The following is a 24,929-nucleotide window of genomic DNA, read 5'->3' as shown; positions in this document are numbered from 1 at the left end:
CGCATTGAACATTCTCAAGAATCGACCACATACTGGGACACAGAAATATGAGTGTTGATCATACCAACCATATTCTCTGATCATAATGCTTTGAAACTAGAGATCAACTGAAAAAAAAATAAAAAATAAAAAAAAATAGGAAGAACCACACATACATGGAGATTTAAAAACATGTTACTGAAGAATGACTGGGTCAGAGAAGAAATAAAAAGAGAGGTTAAGTAATACATAGAAACAAATGATAACGATAGTACAACATATCACAACTTTTGGGACATGGCCAAAGTGGTCATAAGAGGAAAGTTCATGTCATTACAGGCCTATCTCCAAAACAAGAATGAGCCCAAATAAACAACGTAACACTCCATCTTGAAAAACTAGAAAAGGAAAAACACATGAAGCCTAAACTCAGGAGAGAAAAAGAAATTATTAAAATTACAGCAGAAATAAATGAAATTGAAAATAAAACAAAACAAAACAAAACAAAAAACAATAAAAAAATAAATGTACCAAAGTGCTGGTTCTTTGAGAAGATTAATAAAATTGACAAACCCCTGGCTAGACTCACTAAAGAAAAAAAGAAAAAAGACACAAATAAACAAAATCAGGGATGAAAGAGGGGAAATCATGAAAGACATCACAGAAATACAAAAGATTATACTAAAATACTATGAAAAAGTATATAACACCAAATTTAATAACCTAGAAGAAATGGATCAGTACTTAGAAAATACAAGCATCCTAAACTGAATCAAAAAGAACTGGAAAATCTTAATAGACTTTTAAGCAATATGGAAATTGAAACAATCATCAAAAACCTACTGAAAAGTAAAAGTCCTGTCCAGGACCAGATGGCTTCAACAGTGAATTCTACCAAACATTCAAACAATAGAAATGCCTATTTTCCTCAAATTCATCCAAAAAAAATTGAAGAGGAGGCAATACTTCCCAACCCATTTTATGAGGCCGATATTACCCTGATACCAAAACATGGTATGAGCAACACACAAAAATAGAAAACTACAGACCAATATCTTTCATGAACACAGATGCGAAAATCCAAAAAAAGTTACTAGTGAACTGAATACAGCAACATATTAAAAAGGTTATACACCACAATCAAGTGGCCTTCATCCAAGAGAGACAGGGAGGGTTCAACATAAGCAAATTGATTAATGTGATGCACCACATAAACAAATTTAAAACTAAGAAACATATGATCATATCAATAGATGCAGAAAAAGCATTTGGCAAGGTACATCATCCATTTATGATCAAAACACATTACCATAATTAAGGCCATATATGACGAACCCTCAGCCAACATTATACTTAATGATAAAAAACTAAAATCCTTCCCTCTAAGATCAGGAATAATGCAAGGCTGTCCACTATCACCACTGTTATTCAATATAACATTGGAGGTCCTAGCGAGTGCAATTAGACAAGAGAAAGATATAAAAGGCATCCAAATTGGAAACAAAGAAGTCAAACTGTCACTATTTGCAGATGACATGATTCTCTATCTAGAAAAACCTAAGGACTCCACAAGAACACTACTATAAACAATAAGCAAAGACAGGAAAGTCTCTGGATATAAAATGAACTCTCAAAAATCTATAGCGTTCCTATACTCTAATAACGAAGTGTCCAGAAAAGAAGTGGAAAAAATGATTCTCTTTGCAATTGCAACAAAAAGAATAAAATACCTAGGAATAAACTTAATGAAACATATGAAGGACTTATATAATGAAAACTACAAGACCCCATTAAAAAAAATTGAAGAAGATACAAAGAAATGGAAAGATATTCTGTGTTCATGAATTGGAAGAATCAACATAGTTAAATTACCATATTACCTAATATACCTATTGTATAGATTTAATGCAATCCCCATCAAAATCCCATCGGCATGTTTTAAAGAAATAGAATGAAAAATCATCATATTAGTATGGAAGCACCAAAGATCCTGAATTGCCAAAGTCATTCTGAAGAAAAAGAACGAGACTGGAGTCATTACTCTGCCCGACTTCAAATTATACTACAAAGTGACAGTAATCTAAACGGCATGGTACTGGCAGAAAAACAGACACATGGACCATTGGAACAGAATCGAGAGTCCAGAAGTAAACACATATTTATATGGACAAATCATTTTCAACAAAAAAGACAGAAACATACATTAAAGAAAAGGAAGCCTCTTCAATAAATGATGCTGGAAAAACTAGAAAGCCATCTGCAAAAGAATGAAACTAGACTATTGTCTATCACCACACACCAAAATTAACTCAAAATGGATTAAGGACCTGAATATAAGACCTAAAACAATAAAATGCATAGAAGAAAACATAGGAACGAAACTCAAGGACCTTGGACTTAAAAAGGATTTTAAGGATTTGACCTCAAAAACAAGGGAAGTAAAAGCCAAAATAAATGAATGAGACTACAACAAACTAAAAAGCTTCTGCTCAGCAAAAGAAATTGTCAATAAGGTAGAAAGACAACCATCTGAATGGTAAAATATATTTGCACAGAACACCTCCGATAAGGTCCTAACATTCAAAATATGCAAAGAACTCATGCAGCTCAATCACACACACACACACACACACACACACACACACACACACACACACACACACAATCAAAAATGGGCAGAGGACCTGAACAGACACCTCTCCCTAGAGGACAGACAAATGGCCAACAAATATTTGAAAAGATGCTCAACATCGCTAGCTATTAGGGAAATGCAAATTAAAACCACAATGAGATACCATCTCACATCTGTTAGAATACCTATAATCAACAGGACAAGTAATAAATTCTGGAGAGGATGTGGAGAAATAGGAACTCTCATACACTGCCGGTGGGACTGCAAATTCGTACAGCCACTAAGGAAAACAGTATAGAGTTTCCTCAAAAAACTAACAGTTGATCTACCATATGATCCAGCCATCTCTCTATTGGATATTTATCTCAAAGACTTGAAAACCCATATCAGAAAAGATATTTGCACACCAATATTCATAGCAGCATTATTCATAGTGGCCAGGACATAGAAGCAACTGAAGTGTCCTATGACAGATGATTGGATAAAGAAGCTGTGGTACATATATACAATGGAAAATTACCCAGCCATAGGAAGAGATAAAATACTGCCATTTGTAACAACATGGATGGACTTCAAGATAATCATGCTAAGCAAAGTAAGCCAGACAAAAAAAGTTGGAAGTCAATGTTATCACTTATATATGGAATATAAACCTAAAAGCAAGAAATGAACAGGACAAACAAACAGAGACTCATGGATATGGACTATACACTAATGGTTACCAGAGGGTAGGGGGCGTGGTAAAGTGGGGAGGTAGACGGTGTAAAGGGGATCAAATATGTGGTGACAAAAAGAAATCTAACTAATGGAGATAAACACAGTGTAAACATATGTATGCCTTACTGTTAAAGTGCACAGCTGATTTTTATTGGATTTTGTTAACCAGTGTCACCAAAAATAAAATAAATAAAAAAATATTTTGAAAAAAATTTAAAAAACATCTGCAAATCAATCAATGTGATACACCACATAAACAAAATTAAAGGTGATAATCATATGATTATAGCAATAGATGTAGAAAAAACTTTGACAAAATTCTGTCTCCATTTATGGAAAAAATTCTCAGCAAAGTGGATTAGAGGTGACATACCTCAACATAATAAAGGCCAAATATGACAAACTCACAATAACATCATACCCAATAGTGAAAAGCTAAAAGTGTTTCCCTTAATAGCAGGAACAAGAAACAGATAACTAGTTTCACCACTTTTATTCAACATAGTATTGGAAGTCCTAGCCACAGCAATCAGAGAAGAAAAAGAAATAAAAGTTATCCAAATTGGAAGGAAAGACATAAAACTGTCGTTATTGCAGATGACATGATACTATAGAGAGAGAACCCTAAAAGTTCTACCAAAACACTTCTAAAACTAATAAATGAATTTAGTAAAGTAGGATACAAAATTAATATTCAGAAATCGGTTGCATTTCTATACACCAGTATTGAAAAATAAGAAAGAGAAATCAAGTAAAAATACCATTTACAATTATCAAAAAAAAAAACCTTAGGAATAAATTTAACCAAGGCCATAAAAGTCCTATACTCAGAAAATTATAAGACATTTAAGAAATAAATTGAAGATACAAATAAATGGAAGCACATATCATGCTCATGTATAGGAAGAATTAACATCCTTAAAATGTCCGTACTACCAAAAGCAGCCTAATGATTTAATATAATCTCTATCAAAATACCAATGGACTTTTTAACAGTACAAGTAATCCTAAAATTTATATGGAACAATAAAAGATCCCAAATAGCCACAGTGATCTTGAGAAATAAGAACAAACTTGGCGTATCACGCTACCTGATATTAAACTGTAGTACAAGTCTATAGTAACCAAAACAGCATGATACTGGCATAAGAACAGACTCATAGATCAGTGGAACAGACTAGAGAGCCCAGAAATAAACCCATGCCTATATAGTCATCTAATCTATGACAAAGGAGGCAAGAATATACAATGAGGTAGAGGCAGTCTATTCAATAAATAGTGTTGGGAAAACTGGACAGATACATGCAAAAAAATAAAACTAAACCACCTTCTTACACTGTATACAAGAATAAACTTAAAATGGATTGAAGAATTAAATGTAAGACCTAAAACCATGAAACTCCTAGAAGACAATATAAGAAGTAAACTCTCTGACCTTACTCTTAGTAATTTTTTTTTTTAACTAAAATATCTTCTTAGGCAATGGAAACTAGAGAGAAAATAAACAAACGGGACTACATCAAACTAAAAAGGTTTGGCAAGGCCAAAGAAACCATGAACAAAATGAAATGACAAGTTACTGAATTGGAGAAGATATTTGCCAATGATATATCTGATAAGGAGTTAATTTACAAAATTTATAAAGAACTTATACAACTCAACAACCAAAAACAAACAAACAAAAAAACAAACAATCCAATTAAAAACATAGGCAGAGGACTTGAATAGATATTTTTCCCAAGAGGACATACAGATGGCCAATAGACATATGAAAGGATGCTCAAGGTCACTAATCATCAAAGGAATGTAAATTAAAACCACAATGAGATATCATCTCACCCGTGTCAGAATGGCTATTATCATAAATTGAAAAATTAGTGTTGGCAAGGATATGGAGAAAAGGGAACCCTCCTGCACTGCTGGTGAGATTGCAAATTGGTGCACCCACTGTGGAAAAGAGTATGGAGTTTTCTGAAAAAATTAAAAATAGAACTATCTTATGATGCAGCAATTCCACTTCTGAGTATTTATCTGAAGAAATCAAAACACTAATTTGAACAGTTATATGCTTCCCTATGTTCACTGTAGTGTTATTTACAAAAGTGAAGATATTGAAGCAACCTATGTGTCCATCAACAGACAACTGGATGAATAAGAGGTGGTGTGTGTGTGTGTGTATATATATATATATATATATATATATATATATATATATATATATATATATATATATACAACACAGCAGGTCATATATATATATATGACCTGCTGTGTTGTGACTCACCTACTCTTAAAGAAAATGACACGCATCCAGTTATTGTATACACATGAAAGTGCCTAAGCCTGATGCTAGTGGATGAGTAAGCTTAGTTTCAACAATTGAGATGATAATAAAATGATTTATTTTAAAATTTGCAATTACTAGACATGTTCAAGCTGCAGGGATGATCATGCTAGAAATCATGAAGGTCTTTGCATGATGGACTAACAGACCACACAGCTATGAAGGAAGCAATAGATGTAATATAAACAGATGTTAGTATAGCTTTGATTATATTAAAATAATGTTCTCCAAAAGACAGAAAGATTTCTCTACTATTCTTAGATATCTACTGGTGGAATAAAGGGTAATCAAGGTAGTCAGTGCATATAAGAAAAGTATAAAACACATTTTTGGCAGAATTTTATGTTTCTTAACACAAATACAATGTGCATACAAGCTGTATATTCATTTTCTTCACTATGCAGCCTGGCATTGGAATCGGTGAATCTGATGGCCAGTTGGGCTTCTCTTTCCACAATGGCTTTGCTGTTCTTTAAGGAGATGTTGTGAGCATCCTCAGCACAGTAAGATTTGTTGCACATCAGCAGCACTTCAATCTCCTTGATATTGTGGACCGGGAACTTCTGAAAGACACTGGGCAGCATGTGCTTTGTTTTCTTGTTGCTCCCATAACCAATGTTGGGTATCAAGATCTAGCCCTTGAATCTTCTGCACACTCTATTGTCGATGCCTCTGGGTTTTCCATATATATATATACACACACACAATGGAATATTACTCAGCCATGAAAAAAATGAAATCTTATCATTTGCAACAATGTGGATGGACCTAAAAGGTATTATCTAAGTGAAATAAGACAGATAAAGACAAGTACCATATGATTTCACTTATATGTGGAGTCTAAAGAAAATATAAATGGGCAAACAAAACATAAACAGACTTGTAAATACAGAGAACAAACTGATGGTTGCCAGATGGGAAGGTGTTGGGGGGCTGGGTAAAAATGGTGAAAGGATTAAGAAGTACAATTGGTAGTTACAAAATAGTCATGGGGGTATAAAATACAGCATAGGAAATACAGTCAATAATATTGTAGTAAGTATTTATAGTGTCAGGTGGGTACAAGACTTATCAGGGGGATCACTTAGTAAATTACATAAATGTCTAACAACTACGCTGTACACTCGAAGCCAAGATAAAATACTATTGAATGTCAACTGTAATTGAAAAATAAAAATTAAAAAAAATACATATGATTGCATTTAGGGCCCACTAGGATAATGTAAAATAAGCATTATGTTTCAAGATTCTTTTTTTAAAAATTATTTATTATTGTTTATGCCTGAAGCACCTGGTCTTCCTAGGTGGTCTCCCATCCAAGTACTAACCAGGCCCAATCCTGCTTAGCTACGAGATCAGACATTGGGCTTGTTCAAGGCGGCATGGCCATAGACCATGGACCATGGCTCCCCTGAGGTGCAAACCTAGGACCTTCTGCGTGTAAAGCAGACGTGTTAACCGTTACACTATGGAACCACATCCTGTTTCAAGATTCTTAATCACACCTTTTGCCATGTAAGGTAATACTCACAGGTTCTTGGGATTAGGAAATGTATATATATTGGGGGGTCATTTTTTCTGGCTACCACTGTGACCCTAGATGTGGCCTATGTGTAAAGGAGAGGGAGGAACAGGAGAAAGAGAAAAGGAAGGAGAGAACATTATTTCTAAGGCTAAAGCAGTAGCATGCAGTAATTTTATAAGTTAAACTACTTTGAAAGTTGTTGTCTAGAACACATCTATCTCACTAAAAATTGGACAAAGCCTGCTCAAATACACCCCATTTGAGTTGGAACGTCTTTCTAGAGTCTGAGAGCAGCAGCTACTTGTGCACAGGCATACACTCTCCCGTACCATTCCTGCACACTTACCTCCTGCCCAGCACATAAGCTAGAAAGAGTGTACACACTCCGTCCCAAGATGAGGTGACTGTGATAAGTTCAGAGTAAGGGCAACTGCTTACTGAGTGAATTCAGACACTCAAAGTATAGTCAGGAGGAGGCATGACCATGTGCACAAGTATGTTCGAGTAAATGTGAGAGTACACGTTCTGTTGAGGTGTGTATGTCCAAGTGGGTGAGTGAAGGTTTATAAATAGAGGGCTCTCTCTTGCTGCTTCAGGACCCATCCTGAATGTCTACAGTCACCTGCAACACATTTGTGTGTTAATTCTGTATATGTCTACAATGTAAATGCTGCCCCCTTAGATATGGTAACATTGTACAGTGCACAATCTGAACAACTGGGGGCAAGAAGGCAAAATGAGGAGCAGGCCCATTTTAGAATCCTGAAGTCACATTGAAAAACCAAATCTCAAGAAGGTTGGGTTTAGTTGGCTGCCTCAAAGGAGATAAACATCTAAAAATAATAACCTTATACATGAATACCTATCCTATTTTAAAGCATTTAGTGATTGCTAGTAAGGTTCAATATATGGCTTTTAGCACATCTTTTCTCTGATGTGTTGTCGATCTTTCATTACATACAAAGGATCAATGAATTTCATTACATTTTATCTGTGAGAAGTAAGATGAAATTAAATACCAGCACTTCAGTATATGGAAGACAGTTAGATATCTATTTCTAACTTGTGATGTGAATCGATCACCCACTTTGGTTAAGTTTAAAAAGTGCTCCGTTGTTTTGACATTGCATATAAACAGTTTGACAACAGCCAAATCATTGAGAAAAAAAAAACAAAAAAAACTTGTCATGGTTAGTTGTGACCCCTTAAGTCACTTAAAAATGAGGGACACTAATGACATCTATGGAAACATTCTAAATTTACTTAGGGACCTATACAACCATTTCCAAGTATAGTCATGCTGACTTCACATTCACAATTTGTTTTATATTCTCTCTTACTCAGCACTGCCTATGGAGGTGGCAGCCATTTCCTACTCGACATCAAAGCTGCCCTCAGACCCCTCGTGAAGCCAGTTGTCAAAAAGGTGTCAAAGAAGTTCTTCGGACACTAGTCAAACTGATATTAAGTGTAACTGGTGAAAACCCAGAGGCATCGACAATAGAGTGTGCAGAAGATTCAAGGGCTAGATCTTGATACCCAACATTGGTTATGGGAGCAACAAGAAAACAAAGCACATGCTGCCCAGTGTCTTTCAGAAGTTCCCGGTCCACAATATCAAGGAGATTGAAGTGCTGCTGATGTGCAACAAATCTTACTGTGCTGAGGTTGCTCACAACATCTCCTTAAAGAACAGCAAAGCCATTGTGGAAAGAGAAGCCCAACTGGCCATCAGATTCACCGATTCCAATGCCAGGCTGCATAGTGAAGAAAATGAATATACAGCTTGTATGCACATTGTATTTGTGTTAAGAAACATAAAATTCTGCCAAAAATGTGTTTTATACTTTTCTTATATGCACTGACTACCTTGATTACCCTTTATTCCACCAGTAGATATCTAAGAATAGTAGAGAAATCTTTCTGTCTTTTGGAGAACATTATTTTAATATAATCAAAGCTATACTAACATCTGTTTATATTACATCTATTGCTTCCTTCATAGCTGTGTGGTCTGTTAGTCCATCATGCAAAGACCTTCATGATTTCTAGCATGATCATCCCTGCAGCTTGAACATGTCTAGTAATTGCAAATTTTAAAATAAATCATTTTATTATCATCTCAATTGTTGAAACTAAGCTTACTCATCCACTAGCATCAGGCTTAGGCACTTTCATGTGTATACAATAACTGGATGCGTGTCATTTTCTTTAAGAGTAGGTGAGTCACAACACAGCAGGTCCTCAAATAGTATTATTTCATTCAACATCATTTTGTTATAAAACAGTGATAAAAAAAAATTGATTCCTAGCTAGGGCCACTGTCTGTGTGGAGTTGCATGTTCTCCCCATGTCTGCATGTCTTTTATTCTGGGTACTGCAGTTTCCTTCCATATTCCAAAGCTGTGCACATGAGGTAAATTGAGGTGTCTAAATTGTTCCACTCTGAGTAAGTGTGGCTTTGTGTGAGTGTGCCCTGCGATGGTATGGAGTCCTGTCCAGGACTGGTTCCCACCTTGCATCCTGAGCTGCTGGGAGATACTCTGGCCATCCCTCACTCTGAACTGGAATAAGCGAGGTGGAAAATAATTCTCTTGCTTGTTTTTATTAATCTTTCTTAAACATATGTATAGCTCACATTTTTTCAATGTTTAATATTAGAAGTGTTTTGAGTGTTTTTTAGAAGTTTGGTGATATTTTTGTGACCAGAAATATGCCGTAGGAACTTAATTCCTGTTTATATCAATTAGCCTGTGGCAAATTGGTTTCCTTATATGTAGTTTTGCTTAAAGTTGCAGTTTTTAATAACCTATCAGTGATGTTAATTGAAGACTTATTGTACTGATTAGTCAGTTCCCAGGTACCCAAACTTATGTCAGTATCCTGGTTACATTTTTTTCTAACTAAAAAATAGCCCCAGAGAACATGTTTTCCAAAATAGTATTCTTTCAGTACTATTTTTTTTACAATAAACATTTACTAACAGCTGCAATTTCCACAATAGTAAAATCAAAGTAAGATAGTCCAGCAACATTGTTCTAGATAGGGCCCAACTCAGAAAGTGTCATTTGATTAGAGAGAGGCTGATCCAAAATGTCTCCTCCCCTCAGAAGTCAATTCAAAATGGCATTAATCATATTTTGATATTTTCCCAATATTCTATTTTACTTGCATAGAGCTAACTTCAGGAGAAATAAAAAGTAGTAGAAATGTATACCAAAATGAGAATGAAATAGTCATAGTCATAACTTTTCTAAAATAAAGCCAAGCAGATTTGTAGAGTTCAGTTATTTTTATTCTCCTCTGTATCAGCTCCAAGTTTCTTTCTTACCTTATTGCACTATCAAAGACTTCCAGTACAACATTAAATAGAAGGGTTGATGGCAGGCAAACTTGTCTTGTTCTCAGGCACAAACTAAAAGCTTTTAGCATTTCGTGATTTAGTTTTGTTGTAGGTTTTTTCTGTAGATAATTTTATCAGTTTAAGAAAGTTCATTTTTCCAACTGTTTTGCCTAGTGGAGCTTTTACCATGGATGGATATAGAGTGTTATCAAAATTTTTCAGCATCTATGGAAACAATCATTGATTTTTGTTCTTAATTCTGTTATTGTGGTGAATTACACTGCTTGATTTTCTATTATTAAGCCAACCTTGTCTTTCTAGAATAAACCCAACTTGGTTTGGAGGTATTATATTTTTTTCTATATTGCTAAATTTGAATTACTATTAGATTACTTGGATATTGCATGCATGTTCCCAAGTGATATTGACCTGAAGTATTATTTCTTGTCATATCCTTGTCAGATTTTTAGTAGTTATAATTATGCTGGCCTGATAAAATGAGTTAGAGAATGTTCTTTTTTCTGTATTTTGGATAAATTTTTGACAGATCAAAATTCAATTTTCTTTAAATGTTTAGTAGATTTACTACTGAATCCATGTGGGAATTTTCTGTGTAGAAAAGCTTATAAATTCCATTTTTTAAGTTGCTTTATTCTTTAGGTTCTCTATTCTCTGTCATAGCTTCCTATAAATTTATCTGGTTCATCTAAATATTTTAAATGTATTAGCATAAAATTATATATGATGATTTCTTTTTTAATTTTAATTTTTCAATTAGAGTTGACATTTAATATTATTTTATATTAGTTTTAGGCATACAGCAGAGTGGTTAGACATTTAAATAATTTTCAGAGTAGTCCCCCCCGGTTAGTGTAGTACTCCTATGGCACTATATATATGGTTATTACAATATACTTGACTATATTCCCTATGCTGTACTTCACATCCCTATGCCTATTTTGTAACTACCAATTTGTACTTCTTAATCTCTTACCATTTTTATCTATCTCCTTAACCCCTTCCCATCTGTCAACCATCAGTTTACTCTCTGTATCTATGTGTCTATTGATTGCTTAATATATTTTATGTCTAAAGGATGTACAGTGGTGTTCTGTGATATTTTGCCAACTTTTTTATTGATTCAAAGTACCATCTTTTATCCTTGTTGATTCTTTCTATTGTACTTTTTACTATTTCATTAATTTTTGTTTCATTATTTTCTTATTTCTACTTTCTATGAGTTTAATTTGACTTTCTTTTCCTAATTTCTTGAGATGAATGCTTAGCTCATTGATTTTCAGTCTTCCTCTTATAATGCATAGGTTCAAAACTTCCAGCCTCCAGCTGAAAGCCAGCAAGAAACTAAAGCCTTCACTCTGAAAGCCTGAAATAAAATAAATACTGGCAACAACCACATAAACTTGGAACAGATTTATCATCAGCAGGGCCTCAAATGAGAACTCAGATCTGGCCAAAACTTTCACTGCATCCTTGCAGAGGACTCAACTAAGCCACGTCCAGTCTCCTGATCCACAGAAACTCTGAGATAATAAATATGTTATCTTAAGCCACTAAGTTTGTGACAATATGGTTACACAGCAATAGATAACAAAAACAGTATGTTTGTATCACTTTTATTACTGAAGGAAGTTATCATGAATGTAGAATTATAGGATGGTGGTTGTTTTCTTTCAACATTTTTAAGAAGCCATTCCAAGGTATTTGGGCTTGTCTCCTAATACATCTGCTTAAGTTTTGTTTGTCGAATACTGTATTTATAAAATATTTATAGAAATAATACAAGGCATAGGATAATGTTAGCCTCCTCTAGAGTGGGTTTTCATTTGCTTCTGCCATGGTATGGGAACTTAGGTAATCCAGGATCACTTCAATCCATTCAGGGATTGAAACAGGTTGAGTTACAGTATACATAAGGGTATACCCTCACTCCTAGGACATAGCCCCTCTGTGATCCCAAGACCACAGACTCATGAATGCCAAACCCCGTGTCTCTATCCTTGTAAAGCTATCAAAAGTGGCATTCACTTAGTTTGTTTCCATATCTTAGCTACTGTAAATAATGCCGTAATGAACATAGGGGTACATATATCCTTTAAAATTAGTGTTTTCATATTCTTCAGATTAATACCCAGAAAAAGAATTGCTGAATCATATAGTAGTTCTATTCTTAATTCTTTGAGAAACTTCTGTATTGTTTTCCACAGTGGCTGAACCAATTTTCAACCCCACCAACAATGTACAAGGGTTCCCTTTCTCCACACAGTTACCAATGAAAAAATAAAGATGTGGTACATACACACACAATGGAATACTACCCAGCAATAAAAAGAAGAAATATTTCCATTTGTGACAATATTGATGGACCTTGAGGTATTATGATAAATGAAATAAGTCAGATTATTATGATAAATGAAATAAGTCAGATGAGTGTTATGCTAAATAAAATAAATCAGATGGAAAAGAACAACAACAAAAAAACATTATTACACTCATGTGGAATATAAAACAAAAAAATAGACAAGTCAAACAAAACAAAAACAAACTCATAGATACAGATAATAAATTGGTTACCAGAGAGAAAAGTGGATGGAGGAGAGTTAAACAGGTAAAGGAGGTCAAATATATGGTAACAGATGGAAACGACTTTTGGTGGTGAGCATACTATAGTGTATACAGATGTTCAATTATAACGTGTACACCAGCAACTTATATAATGTCATGAACCAATGTCACCTTAGTTAAAAAGTCAACAAGATTTAAAAAAAAAAAACAGCAGCATTCAAGGCTGCTAAAATTCAAACATTTTAGGCTTTCAGTCACCTGCTAAGGAATTGGCAATTGCGCCAATGCCCCAGGGGAAAATTGGCCCTAAACTCTGGTTCTCTCCCTGGGTATCCATCTTCTTTCTTTTTGTCCCTGGATCTATTTTTATTTATCTCTTCAGGCACTTTCCAGAATATTTTTTTAATTAACTAGGGTATTCATGTGTGTAATATATATCAGTATCATCACCTCAATTCATTTGTGACCTCCTTACTCCAGGTTTTTTACTTTTCCCACTTAACCTATATCATTAGCCAGATGGTGTCCCTTCTACTCCATTCTCATTCTGCTTCCATTCTTCCACAGCCTGTGTAAGATACACAAATGCTGAGAGCATCATCTACAGCATAGTTCATGCATTCATTTACACTGAAGACTTTCAATTCTAAACTCCAGTGAAGAAAACCTTAATTTTCTCTTGACTGACTCCACCTACAGATTTTATCAATTATCTAATTTAGCTAGCACTAAGAGACAGAACTTAAGCAGAACTAATCTAGTTCTATTTTAATTTTTTCTGTGAAATGGCAGGCATATATCTAGCTCTCTGACAAGTGGTGAACTAAATGTAAAAATATCTTTGAAACTACAAGGCTCTGTACAGAAATGAGGTTACACATGCAATTCTAGGCCTTTTACATTGACCACTTTTGTTTCTCTATCTCTGTCTATACTCAAATACATAGCCTCTAGACTTTCCATTTCTCAGTAGAATTTTTTTTAAAAAGTACCTTGCCCTAATCAAGTAATTTAGCACATTTATTTCTCTACCCTTTATCTCCCTAAATCCTCTGACTCCTTTAACTTTTAGAAGTGGTACTTCTAATATTATAATCATCATCTTCTCAGGGTTATATTAGCTACGTTGTGACAAAGAAAAGTGAAACAAGCTCCAGGTAAAGAATTCATCTATCTACCAGCTAAATTCAAAGGATATAATTTAATAAATTCACTAATCATGATCGATAATATGCATTTATATATACAACAGGTCCTTGAATAACATCATTTTGTTAGATGCTGCTTCATTATAATTGATAAGAAAATAAAAGTTGATTCCCAGAGGGGTTACTGTTTGTGTAGAGATGCAAGTACTCCCCATGTCTGTGTAGGTTTTCTCTGGGTACTCTGGTTTCCTCCCATATCCCAAAGATGTGCATGTGAGGTGAATTGGCATGTCTACAATGCCCCATTGTGAGTGTGTGTGTGTATGTGCACGCACACGTGTGTGTGTGTGATGTGTCCTGTGATAGAAGGGTGCCCTGTCCAGGATGAATGCCTGCCTTTTGCCCTGAGCTGCCAGGAGAGGTTCCAGCCACCTGTGACCCTGAACTAGAATAAGCAGTTTGGAAAATTATCTTACTTGTTTATATTATCTTTCTTAAATGTATGTGTAGCTCACATTTATTTCAAATTTTAATATTAGAAATGCTTTGGGTCTTTATTTAGAAGTTTGGTGATGTTTTGTGACCAGAAATATACCATAGGAACTTAACTCTTATTTGTATCAATTAACTTAGGGTAAAATTGGTTTTATTCTATGTCGTTAGGCTTAGTTACTATTTCCAAGAACCTATTAATGACATTAAGTGAGGACTAACTGTAGTTCATATCATAAGCAAAGGAAGTTCAAATTTCTCAAGTATAATTTTTGAATTCTTTTTTAACATATTTGTTTTTCTTCAAGGATATGTCTCAAGGTCTATAGGTATTGATCTAATTCACTTTAATAGCTGTGTAGCATGAAATATATTACAATTTATTCAATAATTTTGCTATTGCTGTATATTCAGATCATTTGTAGTTTTTTTTGTCACTACAATGATGTAACAAATATTGTTGAATGTAAGCCTACTTGCTCAAAGAGGATTAATTCCCAGATAGAGTAGGAGTCAAAGGTATCAAGTAGCTGCCCACCTCTGTTAGAAATTAAAACACTCTTTAACACAACTTTGAGTAAACTATGTAGTCCTTCAACTATCTGGTCAAAGGCAATCATGCCAGAAAATTCATACATTATATACTCCTGTTGCCATTGCATCTCATAGATGCCCAACTTTAAAACAATGTCAACAACAACAAAAACCCATGTTGTTTTTAATCACAAACTTTAAAATGATTCTACATGGTACCACAGCATAAAAACTGAATTTTAGAATATGGCAAGGTAGGTAAACATCATGCATGTCTCTTTTTATGACTGCATTAAAATTGCAACTAAATTATGAAACAGTCAACCTAGAGAATAATCTGAAGACTAGCTGAATAGAACTCGCATAACTGGGGATATAAAGAGAAGACCACATTAAGACTGATAGGAGATGTGGAGACACAAAGTGGGCTGGTTCCATACCCATGTGTGGTGATTGGGCATCCAGAGGAATATCTTGGCTGCAAAGCCTCCCAAACAGGAGGAACGAGTGGCCTCTGCTCCACAGAGGGGCTCACCAGCCCATAGTTCCAATACCAGGAAAAGGATTCTCCACAAAATCTAACTGTAAAAAATCAGTGGGGATTGTGGCCATCCAGGTGAGACAGAAAGCAGCTGAGAGTCCAGACATCCCCTTCAAGGGCCCATGCACAGACTCATTCGCTCGCACCCTTGGCTCCAACAGCAGTTCGGGAGGTGCCAGAACCATACAGGGAAAGACCGAGTTGTGTGGCTTCAAGGCAAAGGCTGTAGGGACAGCCTCCATTGATCCTTTGTTGAGACCTCCTCCTCCTGTACAGTCTGCAAGTGAGTATGTGTTTTGCTCCCCCGCCCCCCCCCCACAGCCAAAACTGAATCTGCATTGGCCTGGTGAGATATCCTGGCTGCACCCTAGTGACTCCCTGAGACTTCACCCAATCCAATTCTCAAATTGCTCAGAGGCTATTTCTGGTAGTTACTGGAAAACCAGCCCCATGTCTCATTCTCAGCAGGAGATTCCTTTGGCAGCAATCATCAGGTCTCTGCTCGAACACCTCAGGAGACACGTTTGGTGGTGGGAAACAAGGCCTGGCCTTAGTTGCAGTATTTCTTGAACAAATCTTGAGTGTCTGTAGGTCTGAAGTGGGCAGTGGCTGGCCTTGGTATGAGCTGAGACTTTTGCGAGAGGCCACAGGCTCAGCACTGGCAACAAATCTGAATCTGCATCAACCCGGGGAACACCATTTTCCCTACACTAGTGACTCTCTGAGACCATCTCATCCAATTTTGGTACCCTCAAGCCTCATTCAGCTGCTGAGCCTTATGGGCAGCTGGTTTGTGGATGCCCTTGGCCTTTTGTTGAGCTTTCCCAGGCCTGGTACTGATAGCAGTTGTCTTCCTTTCACCAGCTGGCCTCTCCCACATACCTCTAGATCCAGCTCAGGCAGCAACTAAACACAAATACCTTTGTAATTCATCCAAGGTAGCCCTAGGTCGGTCACAGACAGTGGCAGAATTTGGCCGCACAGGAGCCCCTCTGAAGGGGCTCCAAAACCAATATACTCATAGGGTGGCATTATGCCTCAACAAAGTACCACTTGATTAGCCCCACAAACAGAAAGCCAAAGAGTAGTCTCAACAGGTACATGAACCTGCTGGGGCAAACCCCACTTTGTGAGGTCAGCCCTCATACAACAGTTCACACATTGTGGGTGTAGCTAATCCTCACAGCCAGTCATCCTGAGAGTCAGTCCCACTCACTGAAGTAACAATCAAGGCTCAACTACAACAGGAGAGCACACACAAACACGCAAGGGTCACTCCTAGAGCAATGGTACAGGTGATCAGGGAGTCTGTACCACTGGATCACACAAGTCCACTACATAAGGCCACTGGCTAAGAATGGGAGACATAGCAGATATACCTAACACATTGAAACAAACACAGAGAGGCAGCCAAAGTGAGAAAACAAAGAAATATTTATCTAATGAAAGAACAGGAAGAAAACTCCAGAAAAAAAAAATTAATGAAATAGAGGCAAGCATCCTCCCAGGGACCGAATTCAAAATAATGGTTATAAGGATGCTCAATGAACTTAGGAGAAGAATAGATGAGCCCAGTGAGAACTTCAACAAAGAGACAGTAAGCATAAAACAGGACATAGAAATCATAAAAAAGAACCAGTCAAAAATGAAGAATACAATAACTGCAATGAAGAATATGCTAGAAGGAATCAGCAGTAGATTGGATGAAGCAGAAGACTGAATCAGCAATTTGGAAGACAAAATAGCAGAAAACACCCAATCAGAAAATAAAAAAGAATTTAAAAAATGAGGATAGTTTAAGGAACTTCTGGAATAACATCAAGCATAGCAACATCCCCATCATAGGAGTATCAGAAGAAGAGAGAAAGCAAGGGATTAAGAACTTATCTGAAGAAATAATGACTGAAAACTTCCTTAACACGAAGAGGGAAATAGACATACATGTCCAAGAAGTTCGGAGAGTTACCAAAGAAGTTGAACTCAAATATACCAAAACCAAGACACATAACAATTAAAATGCTAAGGTTAAAGACAAAGATAGAATCCTAAAAGCAGCAAGAGAAAGGCAACTAGTTACTTATAAGGGTACTCCCATAAGAATGTCAGCTGATTTCTCAACAGAAACTTTGTATATCAAAAAGGATTGGTACAAAATATTCAAAATGAAGAAAATCAAAGTCCTACAACCAGGGCTACTCTACCCAGCAAGGATATCAATTAAAATTGAAGGTGAGGTAAACACCTACCAGACAGAAAAAAAGCTAAAGCAATTCACCACCACCAAGCCAGTAGTACAGAAAATGCTGAAGGGACTTTAAGAAGGGGAAGAAAAAAATAACATAAATATAAATAATAAAATGGCAATAATTATGTACTTATCAATAAACACTTTCATGTAAATTGAATAAATGCTCCAATCAAAAGGCATGGTAGCCAACGGGATAAGAAAACAAGACTCATACATATGCTGTCTACAAGAGAACCACTTCAGATCAAAAGACACACAAAAACTGAAGTAAAGGGAAGGAAAAAGATATTTCATGAAAATCGAAATGAAAAAATAGGTGAAGTAGCAGTACTTATATCAGGCAAAATAGACTTTAAAACAACAGCTAGAATAAGAGAAAAAAATGACATTACATAATGATAAACGGATCAATCTAACAAGAGGATATGACCCTAATAAACATTTATGCCCCCAACATAGGAGCGCTTAAATATATAAAGCAAATATCGACAGACATAAGTGGAGAAATTGACAATAGTACAGTCATTGTACGGGACCTTAACACCCCATTGACACCATTAGACAGACAGGAAATCAACCAGAAAACAGCGGCTTTAAATGACACACTAGAGTGTTTCATCCTAAAGCAACAGAATATAACGTTTTCTCAAGTGCACGTGGAATATTTTTCAAGATATACCACATGTTACACCACAAAACAAGTCTCAGTAAATTTAAGAAGATTGAAATCATATCAAGCATCTTATCTGACCACAGTGGTATGAAACTAGAAATCAATTACAAGAAAAAAAAAACTGAAAAATACACAAGCACATGGAGGCTAAATAACATACTACTAAACAATGAATGAGTTAACATTGAGACCAAGGAATAAATCAAAGGATACCTTGAGACAAATGAAAATGAAAACACAACTACGCAAAACTTGAGAGACATAGGAAAAGCAGTTCTAAGAAAAAAATTCATAACAATGCAGGTCTGACTCAAGAAACATGAAAAGTTTAAAATAAACATTCTACTTACATTTAAAAGAACTAGAACTAGAAGAGCAAAGAAAACTCAAAGTGAATAGAGGGAAAACATAATAAAGATCAGAGTAGAAATAAACAAAAAAGTCTAAAAAATACAAAAGATCAATAAAACCAAAGGCTGGTTCTTTGAAAAAATAAATAAAATTGATAAATCTTTAACTAGACTCATCAAGAAAAAAAGACAGACAACCCAAATAAATAAAATCAGAAATAAAAGAGAAGTAACAACTGACTCCACAGAAATATAAAGGATTATAAGAAAATACTATGCGCAATATATGCCAACAAATTGGACAATCTGGAAGAAATGGATACATTCCTAAAAACATACAATTTTCCAATACTGAGTCAAGAAGAAACAGAAAATCTGAATCAACCAATTACTACTAAAAATCAAATCAATAATCAAAAATCTCCCAAAAAACAAAAGTTCTGGACTGAATGGCTTCACAGGTGAATTTAACCAAACATTCAAAGCATAATTAACACTTATTCTCCTCAAACTATTCCAAAAAATTCAAGTGGAAGGAAGGCCTCTAAGCTCACCAAGGCCACCATTACACTGATTCCAAAGCCAGACAAATACATTACAAGAGAAGAAAATTATAGTTTGATATCCTTGATGAACCTAGATGCAAAAAATCCTCAACAAAATACTAGCAAACTAAATTCAGGAATGCAGAAAAAAGTTATATATCATGATTAAGTTGAATTTATTTCTGGAATGCAAGACTGGATCAATGTCCACAAATCAATTAATGTGATACACAACATTAACGAATTGAAGGATAAAGATCATATAACCATGTCAATAGAGGCAGAAAAAGTGTTTGACAAAATGCAGCATCCATTTGTGATAAAAACTCTCAATAAAGTGGGAATAGAGGAAACATACCTCAACATAATAAAGACTATATGTGACAAACCTACAACTAACATCAGATTCAATGGGGAAAATCTAAAAGCATTTTCCTTAACACCAGGAACAAGACAAGGATGCTCATTTTTATCACTTCTATTCAACATAGTATTGGAAGTACTAGCTATTAGTCAGACAAGACAAAGAAATAAAAGGCATCCAAATTGGAAAAGAATCTGTAAAACTGTCATTACTTGCTGATGGCATGATACTATATGTAGAGATTCTGAAAGATTCTACCCCACAAAACTGTTAGAATTAATAAACTAATTCAATAAAGTAATAGGATACAAAATTAATATTCAGAAATTGGTTGCATTTCTATACACTGACAATGAACTCCCAGAAAGAGAATGGAGAAAAGAACTCCACTTATAATTGCATCAAAAAATAAATAAAATATCTAGAAATAAACTTAACCAAGGAGGTAAAAGACCTATACTCAGAAAAATATGTCATTAATGAAAGAACTTGAAGAAGATACAAATAAAACATATACGGTGCTCATTAAAATGTTCATACTACCCACAGGATTTTCACAGAACTAGAATAAATAATCCTAAAATTAATATGGGACCATAAAATAACCCTAATAGCCAAGGCAATCTTGATAAAGAAGAACAAACTTGGAGATATCTTGCTACCTGATATCAAACTATACTATAAAGCTATAGTAATCAAAACAGCATGGTACTGGCATAAAAACAGTCATAGATCAATGGAACACAGTAGAGGCCAGAAATAAATCCACGTCTATATGGTCATCTAATCTATAATAAGAGAGGCAAGAATATGCAGTGGGGTAAAGGCAGTCTCCAATAAATGGTGTTACGAAAACTGGACAGATACGTGAAAAAAAAATGAAACTGGACCTTCTTACATCATAAACAAGAATAAACTAAAAATGGATTAAAGACTTAAATGCAAGATCCTAAACCATGAAACTCCTAGAAAAAAATATAGACATCAAAGTGTCTGACATTGCCTTAGTACTACTCTTTCTGATATATCTCCTCAGGCAAGTGAAACAAAAGAAAAAAAGAAACAAATGGGACCACATCAAACTTAAAATGTTTTGCACAGCAAAAGAGACCATCAATAAAATGAAAGACAGCCTACTAAATGGAAGAAGATATTCACCAGTGATACAACTGATAAAAAGTTAATGTTTAAAATTTACAAAGAACTTATACAACTCAACACCAAAACAAACAAACGAACCCATTAAAAAATGGGCGAAGGACCCGAATAAGCATTTCTCTCAAGAGGACATACAGATAGCCAATAGATAAGATGCTCAAGATCACTAATCATCAGAAAAATGCAAATTAAAACCACAATGAGATATCACCTCGCTCCTGTCAGAGTGGTTATTATTAATAAATCAACAAGCAACAAGTGTGTGCAGGGGTTGTGGAGAAAAGGAAACTCTCGTGCATCATTTGTGGGATAGCAAACTGGTGCAGCCACCATGGAAAACGTTTGGAGGTTCTGCAAAAAATTAAAAAGAGAACTGTCTTATGATCCAGCAATTCCTCTTCTGTGTATTCATCCAAAGAAAACAAAAACACTAATTTAAAAGAATATATGCACCCCTATGTTCACTGCAGTGCTGTGAACATAGCAAAATATGAAAGCAACCTAAGTGCCCATCAAGAGATAATTAGATAAAGAAAAGGTGGTACATGTATACAATGGAATATTACTCAGCCATAAAAAATGAATAATTATCATTTGTAACAACATAGATGGACTTAGAGGATATTATGCTGAGTGAAATAAGTCAGACAGAGAAAGACAAATACCATATGATCTCACTTATATGTGGAATCTAAAGAAAAAAAATAAAAATAAATAAATGAGCAAACAAAACAGAAACAAACTCATAGGCACAGAGAACAAATTAACGGTTGCCAGATGGGATGGGCGGTGGGGTGCTGGGTGAAAAAGGTGAAGGGATTAAGAAGTACAGATTGGTGGTTATGAAATAGTCGTGGGTATGTGAAGTACATCATAAGGAATATAGTCAATAATATTGTAATAACTATGTGTAGTGCCAGGTGGGTACTAGACTGATTGGGGGGATCACTTCATAAATTATATAAATCTCCAACCAGTATGCTGTACATGTGAAACAAATTTAAAACAATATTGAATGTCAATTCTAATTTTAAAATTAAAATTTTTAAAAAAGGAATTCTGTTTTCACTTTCATCTTATTGTTAGCTGGGGTAGAAAATTTATAAGGGGTCATTGCAACTGTGGCCATGGTCTCTGCCTGGACTGTCAAGGTTTAATTTATCCATGCCTGCTGCTGATTTACTAGCATTGTCAGTTCCCTGGTAATGTGACACTCATTGGTTTCACATATCTAACACCTGTTGGCTTTTCCTATGCAGTGAATGTATTCAACCACAAACCAGTTATTGCTTGACTCTGAATCTTGTCTTGTATTTTTTATCCTTTTATTTCCTTTCCTCCCTGCTCTCAATTACAATGCCTTTCCCTTATCACGGTAATGTTGTAATTGCAAGAGTTGTAATTTTTTCTTTCCAAAGAGTTGGTTTATTACCAGTGAATACCAGTGAATACCAGTTAGCTTCTGTTTTCCACCACTGTTAAATTGTTACTAGCAAATAAACACTAAACTATTTAGATAATATTAGTATTATTATGGGGTCTTACATAATTCCTTTATTCTGGGTCCTCAAATTGTGTGACAACCAATAATTCAGCATCCACATAGCTGAAAGAATCCAGAATATATTACAGTGGCATAAAAATTATTTTGAGCAGAAGGCATTTGAGTTCCTGAAATTCCTTACCCTCCTAAAAGCAAAGTCTCCCAAAAGAACTCAGAACTCAACTGTTATAAATCCCCTCCCTTGAAGTAACCAGGGAAGATATTGACTCATCACCAGAGATGAGAAGTCTCCAATACCACACCTAAACAGACATTGTCACGAAACAATTATATCTCCCTCTCTTAAAGGCCCATTTTGTTTTTCAAAAAGTTGTTTGTTTTCTAATGTTTTTCATCCTCTCCCCTGCTCCTAACAAGATGGCCTATAAACTCCAAATTCCAACCATCTCTTTAAGTCATATTTCTTTATGAACTCCTCAATTACATGTTAAAATATGCCTTTTCTCTTGTTAATCTGTCTTTCATCAGTCAATTTGCAGTCCCCAAACATTGAATCTAAAAAGATAAAGGAAAAGTTTTTCCTCACTGATATCATGGATGAAGGAGAAGAAAAAGGTTAAACATGGAAAAAGCAATGGCTTCATACCATAGGAAATAAAAGCTTAAAATAGATTTGCTGTATCTCTCCAATCTACTTATACTATTATATTCTTCACATTCCTCTAAAACATAAATTTTATATAAATCTGAGTAGTAAAATTAGACAAGAAGAGAAGCCAGAATGAATTATTAAAACTTCATAGCTAAATAATGTCACTTAAAATATATACTTTTTTTCCAGTTTCACATATAAAGGAGACTTATGGCCTAGCTTCTTTTAAGAAATCAAACAGAAGAAATTGACACCTACATTGCTCTTTTCCAAACACAACTGTTAAGTTGAGTTTTCAACAAATTTATTTTTCAACAAGTATCATATTTGTTTGATTAAATGCTTCCATTATTCTCTAGAAAATACTCTTGGCAGTATTTATTTTCTTAGAAAATTCCATTTAATTCCACATTTATAGTCTGTTATGAAAGCTTGACCCAGACCAGGAACTGACTAATATGAAAAGATAATTTTGGTTGGTTACAGAGCTTAATTCAATCTTTTGTAGTGGCCATAGTGGTATCCATTCAGGGTTCCCTTCAAGAGACTCTGCTTAGGGGAGCACAGTTCACTAAAAGCCCATAGCTGCTGCCCCTTTAGGATCTGCTGCAACATTCCTACTGAGGCCACACTGTCCCCAGTCTGTTTCCACCAATGACAACATGACAGAGGCACCAGGGCTCGATCATTCTGCCTGCCATGGGACTTCTCTGATGGGCAGTCTTTGTTTGGGGCTCCCTATCAGCCTGGTCGAGACTCTCAGAGCTGTGCTGCATCTGAAGCTCTTGCTACACTGTCCTCCTTCCTTCTCTCTCCTTTCTCAGGAGTCAGACCTACATCATAGTCTGAAGGCTCTTCCTTCCTACTCCTGTTCCTTCTCCTTTTATCCTTCATTGGTGTTTCTCCCAATAGGTCTCTTTTGCATCTACTCCCATCTTCTAGGAGGACCTGAACAAATTCAGCCCACTGCAAATCCTGGTTTTTACATAGCATCAGGTGTAGCTTAGGCCAAACATATCTCTAGCTACTATAAAAATTCCATAGAGTAATAATAGCTATCATTCATTCATTAGTTTCCATGTGCTAGACTGCATTCAATTATTTTTGCAATTTCAGTTAAACCTCACAGCAACCATATAACTAATATTATCCCAATTTTATAGTGATATGCCCAAGAACACTGCTACTTGTGTTTTTGTTTTTAAATGGGATTTAAATCTAATTCTCTCAAATATCAAAACACATTATTCTTTGTACTATAGTTCCTTCCAGCAGTAATCATAATTACTCTGAATGTTAGCTACTATTATATACCAGGCACTAGGCTAAGAACTTAACATGTGTTACCTCATGCAAACCTCACAACAGCCTCACAAAGTAGGCTCACAAAATATTATTATTTCCCATTTTATAGATCAGGAAACTGAAGGTTAACAAATAAGTAACATATCCAGAGTATTGTTTCTTGGGAAGAACTGTGATTTGCTTAATAGCAATGTCATTTAGATGCTTGCTCCCAGATTCTGGCTCTTTTACTTATATTTCAAGCATTCCAAGGTCCTCTCTTAGCTCTCATGGGCCTTCTTAACATTATAAT

The 24,929-nt window shown here is 35.3% G+C and overlaps 1 pseudogene; it reads left to right on the top strand.

Annotated features, from left to right (window-relative positions):
• The window catches only part of LOC111731847, a 33,049-nt pseudogene extending 9,749 nt beyond the window's left edge, over positions 1 to 23,300 (top strand).
• The last annotated feature ends 1,629 nt before the right edge of the window (positions 23,301 to 24,929 follow it).

The sequence above is a fragment of the Pteropus vampyrus genome, unplaced genomic scaffold (assembly GCF_000151845.1).
Source record: "Pteropus vampyrus isolate Shadow unplaced genomic scaffold, Pvam_2.0 Scaffold404, whole genome shotgun sequence".
Taxonomy (NCBI): Eukaryota; Metazoa; Chordata; class Mammalia; order Chiroptera; family Pteropodidae; genus Pteropus; species Pteropus vampyrus.
The sequence above is the reverse complement of the archived record's forward strand: the minus strand, read 5'-3'. Positions and strand labels throughout refer to the sequence as shown.